Source organism: Rattus rattus, chromosome X, assembly GCF_011064425.1.
Source record: "Rattus rattus isolate New Zealand chromosome X, Rrattus_CSIRO_v1, whole genome shotgun sequence".
Taxonomy (NCBI): Eukaryota; Metazoa; Chordata; class Mammalia; order Rodentia; family Muridae; genus Rattus; species Rattus rattus.
The window spans coordinates 48,515,130-48,535,480 of NC_046172.1; the positions used below are offsets into that span (position 1 = coordinate 48,515,130).

Here is a 20,351-nt window from a genome sequence, read left to right on the forward strand (position 1 = left end):
AAAAAACCTGAACTATTGCAAAAAGAACAAACTACACTCCTATTCTTTGATAAACCTGGCTTAAATTGAAATAGCCAGGCATAAAATTGGTAGAAATCATTGTCAAATCATATGATTATTATTTAGGAAACATACTATTAAGAAAACAGCTTAAATAAACAGAAAATTTGAACGTTATTCAAGTATCTATTTCATTTATATATTTTATATTTAGCATGTGTTTTCTTTAAAATAAAACTTTGTGTGGCAAGATGTTACCTGAAATTGTGCTCAAAACTGGTATCCATAAGAGTGATTCAAGTTAAAATAGAACTACAAGGAAGAAGTAATGTAAGAAATAGAGAATAAGAGTGGGAGAGGATACCTGACAAATGCTGTCCTTTTGGACATAGCATGGCTCTTGAAAACATGAACTTAAAAACATCTATGGCTGCCTGCAAAAGACCTTTACAACTTCATGCTTATTGACATTCTAGGATTGGCTCCAGGGCCATCCTCCTCCAACAGAGAAACTCTTGGCAGTTGATAGCTGCTGGGAGAAGGGTAATCACTTTTCTTGAGGTGTGTGACCCAAATGTATGGTCCCACATGTCCATGTGCATATATGCTGTACTAATCATACTCAGTGCATTATATATATATATATATATACATATATATATATATGTGTGTGTGTATGTGTGTATGTATGTATGTATGTATATATGCAGTCAGACAAATATATTTTAAAAGGAAGACATTAGTTTTGAGGAACATGTATGTGAGTGGTTCTAGTGGGGAGTTGGAGGGGTTAGTGTGGGGCATGTATGATTAAGATATATTTTATACATGTATTAAATTTCAAAAGAATAAAATACTGGTAAAAACAAGCATCAACTCAAAAAATATTTTAATTTGAATATAAGCACCTACATTTCCTGAAGTTGCTTATACCCGAATACAGTACTAAATAGGCACTTATGACTCAGAATTCCTACTCTCAACTATTTACTTAAATAATTTTTAAGTCCATAGACATTGCATTAATGAAAATTATCCATATAAACAAACGCAATTTATGCACCTATTCTGTGTGAGTTGTGTTTGCATTTATATACAAATATAAACTAGACATTAACTCATGAGATTACTGAGACCAAGAAATACCAAGATCTGTAAATGGTAAGCCAGTGGTATAGAGAAACCATAATAGTTTCAAATTTAATACAATGTCTTCAAGACTAGGAAATCTAATAGTTTAATACTTTTCTCATGGAAAGCCAGAAGTTTGAAATAATAGCAGGTTCTTCAGTCCTAGACCGAATTCCAGAGAAGGCCTATTTCAAACAGTAAGACAACCAGAGTACGCTCTCATTCACAGGAGGATATTTTTATGTGGGCCTTTAAATAATTGAATGATTGCTGCCTACATTATTCAGGGCAGCATCTTTATTTAGCCTACCTGTTCAGTTGATAATCTGAACATCTTCAGACATACTGACCAGTATATGGGTGTATTATCAATTATTGAAACTTTTTAAAAGTAGCATTAAAATAGAAGAACAAATCAAGCATGTGGTGAGTAAAGGAAGAGATGGTCTGGCCATATAGTTGACCATTGTTTGATAGTAATTAAAAAAGAATGCAGCATTAATAATATATAATAGCATGTGCAAATCTAAAAAAATATGCTAAAGGTGAAATATGAGGTGACACACAAAACAATGCATAGTATGTGATTTCATTCACAAAAAATTCTGGAGAATACTAATGTCTCATGACAGAAAGTGGTTGCCTGTGTGAAAAAAAAAGATAACAATACCTAGGGAATATTGGGGATTTATTTAAGAGACATGTCATGTTGGTGGGGATGCATACGAACACACATAATTCTCCAAACATACAACACCATATACTTAATGTTTTTAGGATATGTTAGTAATTCTTAAAAGGTGTCAAACATGATGTTAGCATGTTACTTCTGTTACTAAATAGATGTTTGCTATCATAGAAAAGAGATAAATTGTGGCATTTCAATTGAAAGTGATTGAATTGAAAATGTGATTATAAACCAAATATGGTCAGGATATTATACTTATAATTATTTAACAATATATGCATTTATTGTATTTTGTGTGTGTGTGTGTATGTGTGTGTGTGTGTGCGAATGCACGCGCCTGTGCAAGCACACACCCACATACCCTAGCAGCCATGGAGAAGTCAATGGACAAGGTTTAGCAGTCTGTTCCCACCTTTGTTATTTTTTTGAGACACAGTCTCTTGTTATTTCTGTATTGTTGGTCACTTCAAGCTAAGTAGTCTAGAAGTTTTGAGATAGCTCTTCTGTTTCGAAACTTCCATCTTGCAGCAGGAGGAATAAAATTGCACATATATTCCATCCTACCCGCTTTCTACATGGTTTCCAGGGATGAAACTTAGGCTGCAAGCATTAAGTGGCAGAACCTTTTACCTGCTAAACCATGTCACTGGCCTCTAAATCAAGTAAGAGCATAAATATTTTTAAAAGATGCTTTAAGACAGTGAAAATACTTTTTTTTAAATTTCATTTAAATTATTTGAGTAATAAATACAGTCCTAATCAGAGTAGAATAGTTCACTATCATCAGTTCAATAACCTCCTAAAATACAACTGGTCTTTTTCTATTTTTGAAAACTGAATGACACTGACAAAAGATGATAAGACTTCAAAAATCAATAATATAGCATATAGGTATGGAACACTCTCTAAACTGTGAACAGTTTATTAAATATGAGGATGACCGAAACATAAGGAAATGTATGGTTGGCTTTTTTCTGGTCATTGCTGTCTCACTTTCCAACAAGATTTCTTTTTGTGTGTTTGAAAATAAATTTCAAAAACCTTTATTAGCTACATCATTATTTCATAGTTAACCATTCTGTTAGATTATCCCTGTGTCTAAATCATTCTCTGTTAATGACTTTGTCACTGGATTCATACTAAAGCTTTTAGCCACTAAGAAATCACAGGACTTTTAGGAAATCGCTGCTGCCATGCATTAGTTGGTACTAATGGCACTCACCTATTCCAATAGCAATTAGAGATTTCCCCACCAATTTCTACAGTAACATTAAAGACATAGTGGACCTCTCTAATAGTGTACTTACCAAGATCAAATCATTATTTTAGAGCAAATTTAATCATAATTACTTTCAAATTTCTTATTCAATTAATATTGGAACTATACAAATTTATGGAGTAGACCATGATAATTCTTAATAAAGACAATGTAGCCTATTCAATCATGCAATGTATTGCTCAAAGATGTTCAATAATGTGATATAATCTCTGAGACAGAAAAGTAAAACTATTTTTATCCATTGCGTATAATTACATGTCAGTAACTAGCATTAGACAACATAAATTCTCTTATTTTGTCACTTTGTTCATTATTAATAAGTTTTTTCACATATTATTTTTATGTAATTCACACATGTATCACTTACTTTCCACAAATACAGACACACAACCCTTATGAACTTTTTGAGGTAGATAATGGTACTGCCATTTTTATTTTATGGAGAAGAAAACAAATCTTATACTCTGCATCCCTAACTTTGTGGGTCTGGATCTTGTTATTGTATTTTTTTACTGTAAATTAAAATGCTTTAGTGTGGTCCAAATTAAGTCCCTTTTATCAAGAATAAATCTGACATCAGTAACATCTTACTCTCTTTCTTCTCAAATGTGGTATTTTATTTTTTAACCAAGAATTATGGAGCATGATGCGATGTAGTGGGAAAAATTAATGCTATAGTAAATGCACTTTAAATTGCCAGCATGCAGGTAACTGCCATTTTCAAAATATTCTCTCTGAATTCTGATACACTTGCTTTTAAAATTTTAAAATCCATCTATGCTGTTTCTACTTTAAACTCATTTTATAATGTGGCTTCAGGCTTCTTACTCAAAAGACAGAAATAATATGGTCTCAAACCCAGTAGAGTCGAGGACTCTGACATTTGCAATTACTTCAAAATTCAGAGTAGTAGAGAAGATGGGCAGGCTGGAAAGCACTTGTCAATATATTCAATTGCTCAGAAAACAGGAGTTTCTCAAATATCTGTATCCTCCCTGCTATTACTTTTGCAATCTCTGTAGTTTGCAGCACTTTCTGTTAATGTGATGTTGGCTGCCAGAAAAGCGCACCTTCACAAAATAAAATGCTTTCTAAATTGCACTGATGTCAAAATTTAGTCATTTTATACAATGGGAACAAACATCTCTCTGCTAAGCTAAGTATATTTAGAAAAACCTTCTTTGAAGTTGGAAACAAATGACTTAGAAAGAAATTATGAAGGTGATTTCTTTGCTTTCTTACTATGACTCAAAGAAAAAAAGGAATGAATTAGCATATAGTTAGAAACCAGTTTGATATGATAAAGGAGTTAAACAATTTGGACCATTTGACTTCTTTTCCCAATCCAGCTATTTAATTATGTATTTATATATTTATTTATTTATACATTTAAAGAATAGAAAGTAGAATTAGGATTATGCAAGAACTCATTAAAGGAAATCTGTATTTTCATGCCTTTCCTCTATAATAAAATGATTATATTAGTGTTAACAGGACAATGCACAGGCAGAAGATAGACTAGAACTGGACTAGATAATTTATGACAACTATGTGATTTAATATTTCCTACTTTGGAAAAAAGAAGCAATAAAATATTTTATAGAATACTTACACTGGGTCCCCTATTTTTCTTTAACTTTGTATTAAAATGAATAGTACTGTTTTAGTTTTCCAGAATTTATGATCCACATGTATACATATTATATCTGAACAAGGCTTCCCTATTCAAATACTTGAACTCTCATGTTATATTCTCTCTCTCTCTCTCTCTCTCCCTCGCTCCCTCTTTCCATCTCTTCTCCCTCTCCCTCTCTCCTTCTCTTCTGCCACTCCCTCTCCCCCTTTCTTTTGTAAGAGTTTCTTTTATTTAAAAGATCATTCACAAAATACTATATCAATAGACTCACTTTCTATCATAAAACTGAATCAATTAAGTGTTTGGAATTCCATTCTTACAGAGTCATTTGGGCACCAAGTAGTGTGGATGGATGTGCCCGTTTTGTCTTTTCTGCATTGGAGATGGATTAGATCATCTGAAAATATCAGATTTGATTACAAACACAGAATACATGTCTTTTAAGTTAGGTATTGGTGTTATACAAATGTTTCTTATCTTAGAAGCAGAGAAGATGGCAGGCAAGGGAAGAAGTGAAAGTTCTGTAGATTGCTGAGTCCTGGCTACAAAGACATTCATGAGCAAAGAGGTAAGCTGGCAGAAAAGTGCTAGCTAGTAAACAAGCTGTGCACCTCTCAGCTCTCTTTCCTTAAGGCTCTGGTGGTTGTCTGACCCCTACCTGCTCCAATTGGTACAGATGGAAACTTGTGCCAAATCATTTTCTATTCGTTGATAGCTATTCAGACTAAAAGCAAAGCCTGACACCCTTGATCTCAAATGAGTGCTTAACACTGTCTGTAGGAGCCGGCATCTGCATCACAGAGGAAGCAACACGCCTAGAGGATTCTAGATACCAATGCACTAAGGGTTTCAACAACTGTTCAACTGATCAGAGAAAGTGGTAGGGTCTAGGGCTTGAGCTACAGTGGGGAGCAACCTCTTCGGAAAAGGACCCTGGAGTAGACAGACACAAAGGAAATAGTCTAGACTCAGTGCAAGCACAGCTTCCTGGTGCAGCTCTAGCTCCACTCTTGCTTCCTATAGGATTCAGCTGTGGGAAGCATATTCAGTGGGTTGCACCCCGAAGGGGCCTCCATGCCCCAGGAAGAGGAGGGAATGAGATTTCACTTGGTCTTAAAGCAAGCAGAAGCGAAGCCATGTGGCCACTGGCACCCAGGTAGCCACTAGGTGCAGAATGTTCATATTCCATTATACCCTTCTGACCTCACTGTTTGACAGGAGCCTGCTATGCCTGAACAGGATGCTGAGGTAGGTGATAGGCCCCCAAATACAATAACCTCTCAGGACCAGCAGGCGTGTTTCCTTCTTTTAAAGCAAGGTGCTTCCAGTTCTGCATGCTCATCTCCTGTATACCAGCAATTTGCCAGAAGCCACCTAGCTGGTAAGTCCATAGCAACACAGAATTCAACATGCAAGTTAGAGAGATCCTCTGAGGAAAAACAGAGAACAGCATGCTTGGAGCATAGCCAGGGTACATAAAGGAAAAAAAAGAAAGCAAAGAAGGATGAAGCACCTCAGCCCATGTCTGCAAGTGACCAACATACATCCTGCATGAGAAGGAGCGGGAAGAGGCAGGGAGTGAGACAGGAGACAAAGTAAACAGAAAGAAAGCACAAAACAGGCACTAGATAGGTATAGTGAAGCTAAGAAACCACTTGTTACAGCTGACAAAAACTCACAAGTTCTGTGTTTCCTCTTTATGGATAGAGAGCCGGTGGAATGGGCCTTGTGGACCATGGGCTGCCACCAGTCTTACTCCAGATCCCTCATGACCCATTTCCTCCCAACCCCTAAACTCATTTTTGTCCTTCTGAACCACCACACCTGGGCCTAGCTCCCACAAAATGGCTGAGTTAGGCTGGCTACTTGATTGTTGGGTTGCCACTGTCCAAGCTTAAGCTGCAATTGTTCTCTGTGCTCTTCTGTGGGTTCTCTGAAGTCCATATTGGAGGCACTCAGAGGGGGACCATCTCCAAAGTGACTCCCTATTGGAGGACCTGCTTGCTGGTCCCCACGGCCACTAACGCCCCTCCCCCACCAGGCAGGCCCATACAAAATCCTCCATCCCTGTAGCCAGAGTTGAAGTCATCCCAGGAATATCATCCAACTCTACATTCTCGAGAGTCACCCATTCCTCTGTCATCGGGTCTGCCTTTCCTGAATCTAAAGCCACCTTTATCTTGCTTTTTGCCTGCTGCTACGCAAAGTGACCCGTCACAAAAGCATGCTCCATCATAAGTCAGAGCCTCCTTCAGGAAATCCACCTCATCAAATTTTACACAGCAGAACTCTTTAAATTTGTCTGTGTCTTTGTATCTGATTAGCCATACCCTCTGAATGCTGAGATCCTTAAAAATTACATCTGTGTCACCCTGATTTGTGTTAAAAGGGAGATTTCCTATGTAAGCTATGTAGACGGGGCTCTGTGGATAGCTCTTTCAGGCTTCTGGACCCATGACCACCAGCACTGTCATGGGACACTCTGTAGCCACTCATGCTGCTCTAGGGCTGATCATCATAGGTATTAATGTCCTCAATTTGCTGTCTCCACTCCTTGAAGCACTGTTGTGTTATTCTCTTTTGCCCTGTATTGCAGGTCAGAAAAACATGATGCACAAGCTTCCATCTGATTGAAAACAAGCTTTTACTGGTCACAACCATAATGACACAGCACAGAGAAACTGAACTTTATTATCTGGACCCTCAGAGAAAATGGTTGTCAACTTATGTTGTACACTGTCAGTTTTCCCTTTGAGATTATTCCTGTGGACAAGTATTACATCATTCCTCATGATATCCTTTACCAATTTAATCCACTTTTTCATTCAATTATTCTTATATATGATTCTTCCAATTATTTTATATATACGGTTGTATTATTGTCATATATAATGTACACATTTTCTATTTAACTGGACAATTTTCAACCCTTATGATTTTTACATTCATTAGTGATATTTCAAATTATTTAAATTCAGTTTTAAAAAAATATTTGATAGTACACATATATTTCTTGCTTCATCCTTTATTTTTCTGGTTCCTGAAATCAGAAAAAAAAAAAGAGAAAGTATGTCAACTTTCAATTGGAAACTATTTTTTCTCCATGTGCAATTATTTTCTTCATGATTTTATTTAGAATTGTAGATTTAGTATGCTATTACATATTCCATGCACCAGTATTTCTCAGTTTTCTATTGTTAAGCCATGTGCCTTTTCTTAACCCACAGTGATTATACACACTCTGTATAGAAACAAGTAATCCTATGTAGGAATAACAGGCTAATATAGGTTTACAAATGGCAACTTTATGTAATAGCAAATAAATCAACCAAAATATACCGGGATCTGTAGGAAGAAATTAAACCATGCATGGACTCATTAAGCAACAAGTCCCTATTTCTTGTAGCTTCATCTAACAGTGTTCTTACTTCCAGCATAGGATGCACTTAAGACTAATTATGAACCACAAAAATTTCTGGTTGGAGAATGAGCAAAGAACATGGAAAAAATGAGAAACTGGTCACTCATTTTCTTAACTTAGTTTTATGTACAGAATTTTGATTTTATTGTAAATGTAATTGTTTAATCAATTATATGTTTTGATTGCTTGTTGCGGTAAATATTAATGCTCACTGATAGTCTATAAAGATTTCCTACCTAAAATTTAAAATATTTTGTTGAAATAATGATGGCTATTTTTGTTTTGTTTCTGATCTTAGAAGTAATAGTATACATTGAACTCAATGGAAAACTTGTACTGGAAGCATGACTGAGTTGTTGGCCTCACCCCAACTTCATACCTAAGCATCTCCATATCCTCCAGGGCTACTTCTCAGGGGATAATCTGGCCATTGAACTCTGTGAAAGGGAGAATGAAACACCACAGTAGAGAAAAGAAAGTAAAACATTTTCTACATCTTATCCTGTGTTATAATAGACCTTACAATCGAAGGAGAATCTCAAGGTCAGCCATGGAGAGAAAACTCAATTGGTAAAGCAAGCTGACTGACTCAACTTCCCCTGTTATTTTCTGCTGGATATTCTGAGCATCCCATTTGATGATGTCATCTCTTATCTGATGCTATTTGTCCTTTGAAATGAAATCCTCACACAAAGGGATACTTTGCTATGCCTGGGACTCTATTTTCAACTTTACAAGATATTTAATTGCATGTCTTGCTTAAATAAGTTCTGATGGCTGATTTAAAATTATTTGATTTTTGTAAACAAATTTTAAAGTTTTCAAGGACATTTGTGGTACTATGATGTTTGTTCTAACTCTGAAAATGCTATGGGTAATTTTATATTTAATACTTGAGTTCTCTTTGCTAAATTGATGATTCATCTCTGATTCTACAATGAAATAAAGGAAATGAAGCATCTTATATTTCTTTCATGTATCTCTTTGTATCTGAGTGGCAAGTTACTAGCCAGTAAGCCATACACAAAGACCCTATGAAAATGGGTAAGCTTTAGTATTCCTCTTTTCTTTATAATTTGTTTTCTCCCTAATCCTTTAACAATAGAAGTGGCTTCATCTTTTTATTTTAATATAATTCATAAAATAGTTTTGATCACAGGTTCTCTTCTCAGATCCTCCCTCACCCATCCAACTCCACATCTTTATTTTTTTCTCTCATTAGAAAAACAAATAGGCAAATAAAAAAAAAACCAACCAAACAGAAAAAAAACAAAGAAAAATCATTTTATAACACACACACACACACACACACACACAATCCATAAAACCAAACACTTGGAAAACATAATATATAAACAGAAGACCAATACATTCATGTTCGGGTTTATGATTATGCAGGAGAGTATTCTATTGGGAAATAGCACATAGCACAATATTAAAAGTTGATGTACAGCAATTTGTTTAACCTAGCCATTGCATATTTTTATCACCTCTTAAAGTTACTTCTAGGCATTCTTACTGTCAATCACATGAGTACAAAGCTGTGACCTCAGACTATTTGCTGGAAACTTTTACCTTAGAAGAACTGCCACTCAGCTTTTAGTCAAGTCTCAGGGGTTAGGTCAGGTGAAGAGATATTGTGTACATTTTTTTTAAGAAAATGATTTCAAACTCTTCATAGCAATGCAGTATTGCCCTCCTCAACCTGATCTGACCTGGTAAAATGGTAATGCCAGATTTAGTTGTAGAAATATCCTTTGGGGGATATTATTAATTCTATACCAAAAAAAAAAATGTTGCTGCTTTTAAAAGACTCAAGGCTTTCCGACTGACTCCAAATGTCTTCTCTGCCATTGTATTCTTTATCTAGGCTTCCCTATGGAGTCTATTTAAAGAGAGATTTAAGAGTCAAACCCACACTGATAGTTTCTTAGAAGGATTTGCTATCGCACATGACAAAGTGTGCTTTAATAATCTGGAGGCCTATTGTTTAAAAGAATTTAATATTTAAGAGAAAAAGATTAATCTTCATGACCTTTAGATCATAATTGTTTAAACTTATATGATTTAAATTATTTTCTTCATAGAATGCATTTATATATGTGGCTTTTTATTTAAACAATTGCAATATTTGTTAATTCACTTACTTATTTGGGGGGTTTTTGAGCTAATAGTCTCACTCTGTAGTTTAAGCTGTTCCAGAATTCACATTGCCCATACTGGCCTCAATTTTATAGCAATATCTTATCTCAGACTCACTAGTATTACAAGTGTGACAAACTAAATTGTTACTATTTTAATTTAACAAATACAATCAATATGTATCACAAGAAAATGTGGCTTCTGGAAGTATCTAATGCACACTGTCATTGTGTTACAAATACAGGTGAAGAATGGACATTTTGCTCAAGGCTTGAAAGACAGATTCTAGCATTTGATGACTTAAAATTTACTTTTTTTATGAATTATCATTACGTGTCCTGTTTTAAATAGCAAAGCAATTATATGTAGGGTAAAATGTCAATTTGGAAATGTAATATTTCAACCTTGAAGAGTAGTAGTGTACCACTTAAACTAAGATGAAGAATTCTCTTTATGAGTTTCTACTCACAAGAATGAGTAGTCTTTATGAATTATAGCACCATCTCCACATCCCCTTCTTCTATAAGGGTGTCCCCAACCCACTCACACCATCCTTCTGCCTCCCCCACCCTGACATTCCCCTTCTTGGCCGGGGGTGGGGAGGTTCCAACCTTGACAGGACCAAGGGCTTCTCCTTCTATTTGTGCCCAAAAAGGCCATCTTCTGCTACATATGCATCTGGAGGCATGCATCAGTGCTGGTTGGTTGGTATTGTTGTTCTTATGGGGTTTTTAACTATACTTTTTCTACATGTAAAGCACTGTACTGTTCTTTATACATATTTTAATGAGAAAAAATATAGGTACGCATTTATTTTAGATGAGTATGAAACCAATAAAAACTTCTCAAAGGTACCTAATTTATGAATGACAAGCAGAGAGGGCTAACTTATTGTTAATCTGTTTGATTTGGAGGCTCACAAATCATCAGTTTAAAAATGCTAGTCTTCTACCCATTCGAACAGTGACCTTGAATTGAGAATTTCCAACCCAGGCAGCTTACAACTACCTGAAATTCCAGCTCCAGGGCATCTAATGCTCTCTTTTGGTATTCCATGGAGATCTGCAATGACATATACACATAAATGCATGAAAATACATATACATAATTAAAGAATAAAAATAAATCTTTAGAAATACAGAATCACTTCAGAATATAATTTTGTCAGAAAGTTCCAGATAAAACATTCCACTTATCATATCACAAAGAGATACATATTTTGAGACTAAGTCGTGTTCTTTTGCTTAAGATGTCTTCTCTAGACAACATTTATGAATAATAAATTAGGATAAATACAAACATAAGCAGTAAAAAAGAAAAATGTGTATACTTTTACAAAAGCTCTTGGCACACTCATGTTTTATTTCACCAGTCAATCAGGTTGCCTCCCTCATATTTAGAGGTAGGTGAATTGTGTCTTTGTGAGTCCATTTTAGAACTTTATATTTCATCTTTGACATACATGTTAAGTTAATCTTCCCATGGCAGAAATATGAATGTAACAATTATTTTGACAAGCAATTTTAGAGTAAACCTATACACGTTCATACAAATAAAGCAAAGAGGACAGGAATGCTATTTGGAATGTATTTGAAAAATAACAGTCACTTTTTAAGCCATACCTGTACTCCCACCCCTGATTGAAATTCTAAATCAGTACCCTTGCAGTTTTCTAGCAGCTTACAAAACATTTTCAGTTGAATCAAATGTATTGACTGTATGCTGAGTATGTTAGCACATGCCTTTAATCCTACTACTTGAAAAGTAAGGATTGGAGAGTAAGTAGTTCAGGGTTATCCTTAGTTACATAATGAACTTGAGGCCAACCTAGACTACATGGGACTCTGTCATAATAATTAAAAACAGCAGTAATTTTCCATAGAAACACATGATTTACATAATTACTTCACAATAGAATTAGCATCATCGACATCAAACCCAAATTACCTTTATTTTGATAACCTTATTTCTGCTAAAAATTTTTTCTATATCTTTAATTCAAGATTCCAAGTACCAGTTCCTTTCATTAAGCACCACTTGCCATTATTTTATCAATTGATGTGAATTTAGTCTCTGCTACTTGTTGTAATATAATTTAGGGCAACTTGTGAACAGAACAAAATGCAGAATTAATAAATTTTTAACTAAAATGATAGTGTATACAATGATTTTTAAAATATTGTTATACATGAATTACCTGGATATTTCCTTGCTCACTATGTTAGTAATAATAATAATATTCTCATTTTAATATAGAACAAAAACGATATTTCACTGAAGGTTAACTTTCATTAATTTTGTAATGTTTACATGTAACTACATCTTTCCTATTTTAATAACCAGTCATCAAGACTTCTCACATTAATAAATAAATAATTAGGTAGGAATTTAAATTTATTTTTTATTATTAAATATTTTTTATTATATTTGGCCTCTCATCCTGATATGAACTTAAATTTTCCTAATAAAGGTTTAAAAATCACATGTACATCTCTCTTAAGACAAGTTTTTCAGAAATAAGTGAAGGAAAGATAAGATAAAAGATATATTATATTTCATGTAAAAAATAATGTATGTTATAAAATGAGATACTTAATGAGGAGCTATAACCTTGTTAGATTCATGTAGTTGGATGAATTGCTACCATTTGATCCTGGACATTAAATTTGATATTTTATTAGCTTTTGTCTTTTAATATATTAAATGTCATTCTGATAAAAATGATAAATGTGTACATATTTAAAAACTTTTAGTAAATGTGCAGGAAAATACAGATAAATTGTTGGCACACAGGAAAAATGCATTTTTGTCCTTCATTAAAGAAATGCTTTTTGCAGTAGTATTTGATGACACATGAGAATATTAATAGGAATGTTTTCAATTTGATATTTTCATCTCAGTGGAGAAAAACTTCAAACTATTACTAACTTCAGGATGTTAGTTAAGTAGAATGCTGTTTTGTATTCATTCACCTGAGCCAGAAGTTGTTTATCCCAGAGAGTATACTATTTGTGGACTCAAGAGTGATAGGAAGATGTGAATTGGTGGAAAGGAAAAAAATGAGGAAACAGATGTAGTCAGGGCAAATTAAAATGGAATTTAAAAGCCAGTGTAACATTCTAACATTTCATTGTGCTTATTGTAGTAAGCCTTTAAAAATGAGCAATGAACAATAAGTCCTGTGTGAATAGCACTACTTTACAAAGATTAGCATTAATGCTAAATATTATTAACAATTTGCATAATATTCATTCTTTAATATTTTATGTCGCAATGTATTCTCAGTATTCCTCATTGAAACCTTAAGGATCCTTCACAAATGTTTCTCAACTGTATTTAAATATGTGGTTATTTGTGTATATTGTCCTTACTTTTTAAGCAGGTAGGACTAGAGTGGCCAAACGTTCTACTTATCTTGAAAGAGAAATATGTACGTTTGAGCCTATTTTTCCTCATAGAATTTGTCACTTCATTGCATTATGCATCACAAAATATATATTTGTTTTTCAGTTTACTGTATGGTTCTTTCACTACATTTTAAAACTATAAAGACGGAATGTTTTCTTGTTTGCAGCTGCATCACTAATGACAAGAACTTGGTGTGAACTCCAATGTCTGCCGAATATGTGAGTGAATGAGTCATTTTCATTGTTTCACGTCAGTCCATATCCTCATTGGCCGTAATGGCTGCACAGTGTTCTATTGTATAAATAACAGTGATGTTTATAGCTCTCCCTCATATCCTGGTTCTAAAAGTTATAATGTGACAGGATGTTATCGTATAGCTCTTATAGTTTATATTTTAGTACACCTGAGACATACCCATTTTGAGTATATCTATTTAATGGGTTACTAAGGAAAAAATTGCTATATCAAAGTATGTGCAGATTTGATATATATTTCTAAATTATAATCCTAAAAGAGGGTTCTCATTTGTTTTTTATACTTATGACTGCAGAAAACAAAAACAAGACAATACCATGTATATTGAGGGCATAATGTAATTGTTTAACATGAGGCAATTGTTAGATATTCAGCTATTTCTCAATATGTACACAATGGATACACCTAAAACTTCCACCTGCCTACTCCTCTTGTAGTCTCTTCTTTCCTGCAAATATCTTCCCTTCATGTCTACTCATTTTGTTTTGTAGTCTCTTGAGATTCACTAGGACTTTCCCTATTCCTGTTGGTTTGAAACTATCTGTTCATGTTGGGTTTCATCAGTGGACCCATAATTAAGGACAGTGGTTCTACCCTCTCCCAGAGTCTATTAACAGCCAATAGTTCAGAAGAGTAGGGACCAGAGAACCCCTACTATTTCCTTTACTTTCTGCTGCTAGGACTGGTAATTTCTAGCCCCAGTGCAATTTAAAAAACTGTGAGTTAATCATTACAATAGTTCTGGTGAAATTGAAGAATAGCATTTCATAGTGCTCTACCCTACATCCTGGCATTCATAAGCTTACTGCTCCCTCTTTTCAAATATTCACTGAGACTTAGAAGGGATGATGTAAATATCTTGTTTATTGTAGAGCCTACAACCATTGTTTATTGTCTTCATCTTGAGATTTAACAAGTCTCTTACATTTGCTGCAGTATGGGAGAGTGTTTTCTGATTGGAAACAGCATTTTATCTATGAGTCTAAGCATAATACACAACATTATGTAATTTTTAGGTAAGGTAAAATAAATTTAAACTATTTCCTACATCATTTATCATCTCTATGATGAAAATGATTAAAATATTTTCTGGCAACTGAAATTCTCTATTTTTGACTTTTAACCACAATCAACTTTGCTTGCAGTAGCATACCAGAAATTCATTGTCCTCCTTAAAAACAACTGAGAACCCAATTGATGGAGTTTATTCTATTCCTGCCTAACACATTCTTTCCCTAGAAATTGATAAGTACCATCCTATTCATTATGAGATGAATGCTTTCAGACTTAAGAGAAAATCATATAGTACATGTTTATCTGTGACTGGCCTAAAGATTTCCTGTCCACTAAGAGTGCAGTGAATGACAAGTCTTTATTTTATTCGTATAACTAAATAGTAGTTAGGGCATTTATATACCATATTTGCATTATCCATTTTGCAGCTGATAAACAATTAGACTGTTTCTGTATGTTACTATTTTCAATAGTGTGTCATTGAACAGGAGGATGCAGATATACATCCAGATACCATTTGGCCATGCATTGAGGTTACAATTTATAATCTAAGTAATGAATTTGCTCATGACATTTTGATAATTATGCCAATGTTTCCAATGCCAGTTATGAACTGAACACATCATAGAGAAAGATCAATATATTTAACCATCTTAGGGAACTGTGTAATTTCTCGGGTTATATAGATGATGAAAAGTAGAACTTATAGTTAATAAAAATTTTTCTTACTGGCAGATGTTATGCACATAAGTAAATGGCCAACATAAAATAAACTCAATGGCAATTTTTTAGAATTCTTTGTCTCATAATGCTTTATTTGTGCTTTAAAATAATCTTACTGATCTTTTGCTTGTATATTATGGTTTCAGATTTTGAGTTTTTAATGGGTGTGTGTGTGTGTGTGTGTGTGTGTGTGTGTGTGTGTGTGTGTGTGTTTGTGGGCTTCTTGTATTTTTATTTGTTTATTTTAAATTTTGGTTTCTTTTGTTTTATTTGTTTTCTTAAGGAAGAGAGAAAGGAGGCATGGAGCTGGGTTGGTGGGGGGCATTACAGAGGATCTACTAAGAGTTAAAGGTAAAGCATAATGAGAATATAATATATAAAGAAATTATTTTCAATTGAAAATATAAAAAGAACTACAAATTAATAAAATAAGCATGTTTGGTGGAAATATTTTCTTGTTGCTTCCAGAAGAAGAATTTGCCTTTGGATTTCAAAATGAATATAAGAAAAAATTCCCTCCATATGACTTTGAATAAAACATACATAGGGTATATTTTAGTGGCAATATTTTCATTGAGAACATTTAAGACTACATTTCTTGTGCTGGAATAATAAATTATATATTATTAATACTTCAATATTCCCCATCTTACACTTTTAACACAAAATTATAATACATCATAAAATTTATTCTAGATTTTCTTTTTGTTTTGTTTTTTTTTGTTTCAATACTGTATAGATCTGGCTGTCAAGAACTCACTATATAAACTTGCAGCCTCAAACACATAGAGATCTTTGCTACACTGCCATCCAAGTATAGTATTAAAAAAGTACCCCACTATTTTTGACTCTCTAGATTACTCTTTTAATTGTTATTATGAAACAGTATGCTTTAGAAGAAAATTATCCAGACAGTAATCTATATAAAACAAAAAAGGCTAGCAGTTGGTGAATAATTAAAATATGGTTGTCAGGCTACTTACTTTCTATCAAAGCTCATAGTTGTCTTTTTAGATTACATAAACTGATATTACATAAATATTTAGAAAGCATTCTAAATAAACCACTAAACAGAATTTTTAAGTAATTTATCAAAGGCATAGATCTGAGTCATAAATTAAGATGACAGAGCTCTCTTCACAGATTTACTACTGATTTGCATATTTTGGCTAAACATTTCAATTTTTTTGTCAGTATTTCTTCATTGCAAATATGAAGAAGGGAATAAGGCCACATGTTCCCTTATAGATTTGGAAATTTTTTCATTTATAAATGTCAATGCCAAAATTTTATGTTACTGCCAAAATGTAAATGTACTATTCTAAACTTCATCATGATAAGCCCATTCAAATTATTTGGAGAAATAGTTCTTCATGTGTGACTAAAGAATTTTAAAGTACATTTAAGAGCATTATATTTTCTCCTCTTCCTCAGAGTTAGAAAGCACAATTAGCTCATGATGCTTTATTCTATTTTTAGAATCATTAAAAACGATATTCAGATTTTAATATAAGTAGATTTCTCCCTTTAGTATTTTTTAAAACTTCTTTAATATAGACTTCAATTTCTTCATTTCTTTTATTGCAATAGAACCTCAAATGAGCCTTATAAGTCTTTAGATTTTTAACTAAAGAACTAAAGCTGTATAACATTATAAAAGTATGATTGCTTAATTTTTAATATAATAATAGTTTAAGAGCAATAGATAATCATTCACATTTTGTTCTTACTATGTTGCAAATTTGATTAAATGTTAATTTTTTCTTATTTAAGAATAACTTTAGTAAGTATTATTTTTCATTATCTTATTTTGATGTTACTAATATATCTTTGTGTTTTTTCATCCATTTTATTTTCTTGAACAGATTCACTCTCTAATGATTTAAGTATATTTGCTCCAAAATAATAATAATAATGTGATCAATGTATAGAATAAACTGTGCTGAATGTTCATTAATTATATAATATGTCTGGCTATTAATACAGTCACTAAATAGAATTCTCTTATGAGACCAAATCTTGTGGTCCCAAAATTATTTATTCCTCACCCTAACTTATTACTAAACTCTTGACCTATTCTTTCTGTGACAAGTCGTTACTTTTTTGCTTTCTGAAGAAAAAAAATGACATGCAGGAAATTCATACTTCTTCACTTTAGTTATTTAGTTATTACCACTAATATTATTTTGTTGTTGTTGTTGTTGGCAAAGGAAAAACATTGTCCTTTGAAATAATATATTAAAATGAAAGCTGGGGATGTGGGGCAGTAGAGAGGGTAAAGGAAAGCAAAGGAACCCATTCTAAAGTAGAGGATCTACCTTTGACCCCTCCCCCTTGTCAAAGGCGGGGAAAGGTCTTAGGGTTTTTTGATTTTTTTTTTTCTGCAAAAGGGTTTTACTGTATAGCCTTGGCAGGACTGAAACTCACTGTAGACCAATCAGGCCAGCCTTGAACTCAACAGATATTTGCAGGTGGTCTCTGTTATGTTGGGATTAAAGGCATGTGCCACCATGGCTGGCATCTTATTTCATTTTTGAGATAAGGTTTCGCTGTGTAGCTCAGGTTGGCATGGATCCTGAAGCAGTTCACCTACCCCTGCCCCCAACAATCTGGAATTACAGACATATTCCAAAAAAAAAACCTTAGGTTTTAGACGGGAAAGAAAAACATATCCTACACTTGATGCTTCTGCTGGGACAAGTTATCTATCAAGTAAAAAAAAAAAACATAACCCTACTTTCATTGGATGACCTCAGAGACCAAAGCCCTTAGAAATCATACAATTTACTTCCCCAAGTCATACACAGGAACACAACGAGGCTGATGGGGAAGAAAGTACACATCTAGAACACCTAGGCAAATTATAGAACTACCACCTGGGTGTACACACTCTGGATATACATGGTAGATCACTAGACACCTCAGTCAGATGAATGAACAGAGAGAAATGGCTGCGATCTTCTGTGATCTTCAGGTAGCAACCACTGTTCTGGACCTAACCTTAGTGAAAAGTGTCTACACAAAGGTGAAAAACTAGATAGTCATGAACCTCAGGACTTTATTTATTTATTTATTTATTTATTTATTTATTTATTTATTTATTTTTTGCACCAAGTGGTAGAACTTTCTATCAACTCAGTTTTTTAGAACCTTTCAGTGAATAGTGAAGATCCCATGAGAGGTGGGGGAGAAGTAAAGCAGTGCTGGGGTCAGGCTTGTCATGCCTTCCCACTCTTCTCCCCAGTTCCCAGATTGAGATGGGCCCAGAGAGGATATGGAGATAGGGAAGGCCAGAATGGTTTCTTGTTTTCCAGCATCAGACAAGAGGTTAGAATCTCTTTCCCTCAGGCTGAGAGGTTATTAGCAGCTCTTTGTTCCTGAAGTCCCACCAGGCTGTTATGCGGAATGTCATGTTGGTTAGGACAATAGTGTACTCCAGGATGGCAAAGATGATATATACTCCAACCTCATAATACATGTTGTGCTGGAAGTAGACAGCCTGCGCCGAGAAGAAGGAGATGAAGTTGATTATGAAGAGCTGCTGTTTCCAGCCATAGGACTTGCAATCCTCCTGACTTACTGTGTGCTTCTTGTTCAGCCTCCAGAGAATGCAGATGAAGAGTCTGTAACTAAGGGATGTGGCGATAAGCTCAATGAAAGCATTTTTTGTGGATGGCTGCAGGGGGAGAGGAGGATTACTTCCTTCACCCACAGGCAGGACGGAGGGCAGTGCCTGCTTCCGGTACCCTTCACCCCTCCCTTGTCCAGGCACCCACTGAAGTTCTCAGAAGAGATGTAGGTGAACACAAGCAACGCCAGGTTTTCTTTTTTTTTTTTATTATTAACTTGAGTATTTCTATATACATTTCGAATGTTATTCCTTTCCGGTTTCCTCCGGCAAACATCCCTCCCCCTCCCCTTCCTTATGGGTGTTCCTCCCAACCCTCCCCCATTGCTGCCCTCTCCCCAACAGTCTAGTTCACTAGGGGTTCAGTCTTAGCAGGACCCAGGCTTCCCCTTCCACTGGTGCTCTTACTAGGATATTCATTGCAACCCATGAGGTCAGAGTCCAGGGTCAGTCCATGTATAGTCTTTGGGTAGTAACGCCAGGTTTTCAACCACATTGAGACTGAATTTGAGGCAGCGGAGAAAGCGGTAACATGGACATGGGGATACACAGCTGAGGTTGTGGTTCCAGTAGGCGAAAGCTGTCAAGAAGCCGGGTGCTGAGTGCAGGCCAATACAGAAATGCAACACAAAGCACTGGGGAACCTCCCCACCAATGGCAGAGCTCACTGATGGCAGGTAATTGGGCACCCCACAGTATGTAGATGTTGTCTCCTGGAAGTGAAAGGGCAGTGACCACAGAATGCAGAAGAAGGCAACAAGTGTACAGCAGACAGTGATTGGGGCCACTATAGAGAAGCAGAATCAGACTAGGGTCCCATCCAGGTCCAGTATCAGTGGGACCTGGTATTTCTTGTCAGACTCAAAGCCACATGCTAGTAACTGGCACAGCAGAGATTCAAAACTAGTCTCAAGTTCCAAGGCTCCCCCACGCCTCCATCCAAAGTGCCTGGAGGGTTCTTGAGCAGAAGGCCGCAAGTAGTCGTGCCTAAGGTCGTACCCCATAGCTAGGGGGCAGAACCAGGAT

At 34.8% G+C, this 20,351-nt stretch overlaps 2 pseudogenes; both read right to left on the bottom strand.

The window, feature by feature from the left end:
• Nucleotides 1-6,409: 6,409 nt before the first annotated feature.
• On the bottom strand, nt 6,410-7,395 carry LOC116887877 (annotated as a pseudogene).
• Nucleotides 7,396-19,025: 11,630 nt separating this feature from the next.
• On the bottom strand, nt 19,026-20,145 carry LOC116889221 (annotated as a pseudogene).
• Between the last annotated feature and the right edge of the window lie 206 nt (nt 20,146-20,351).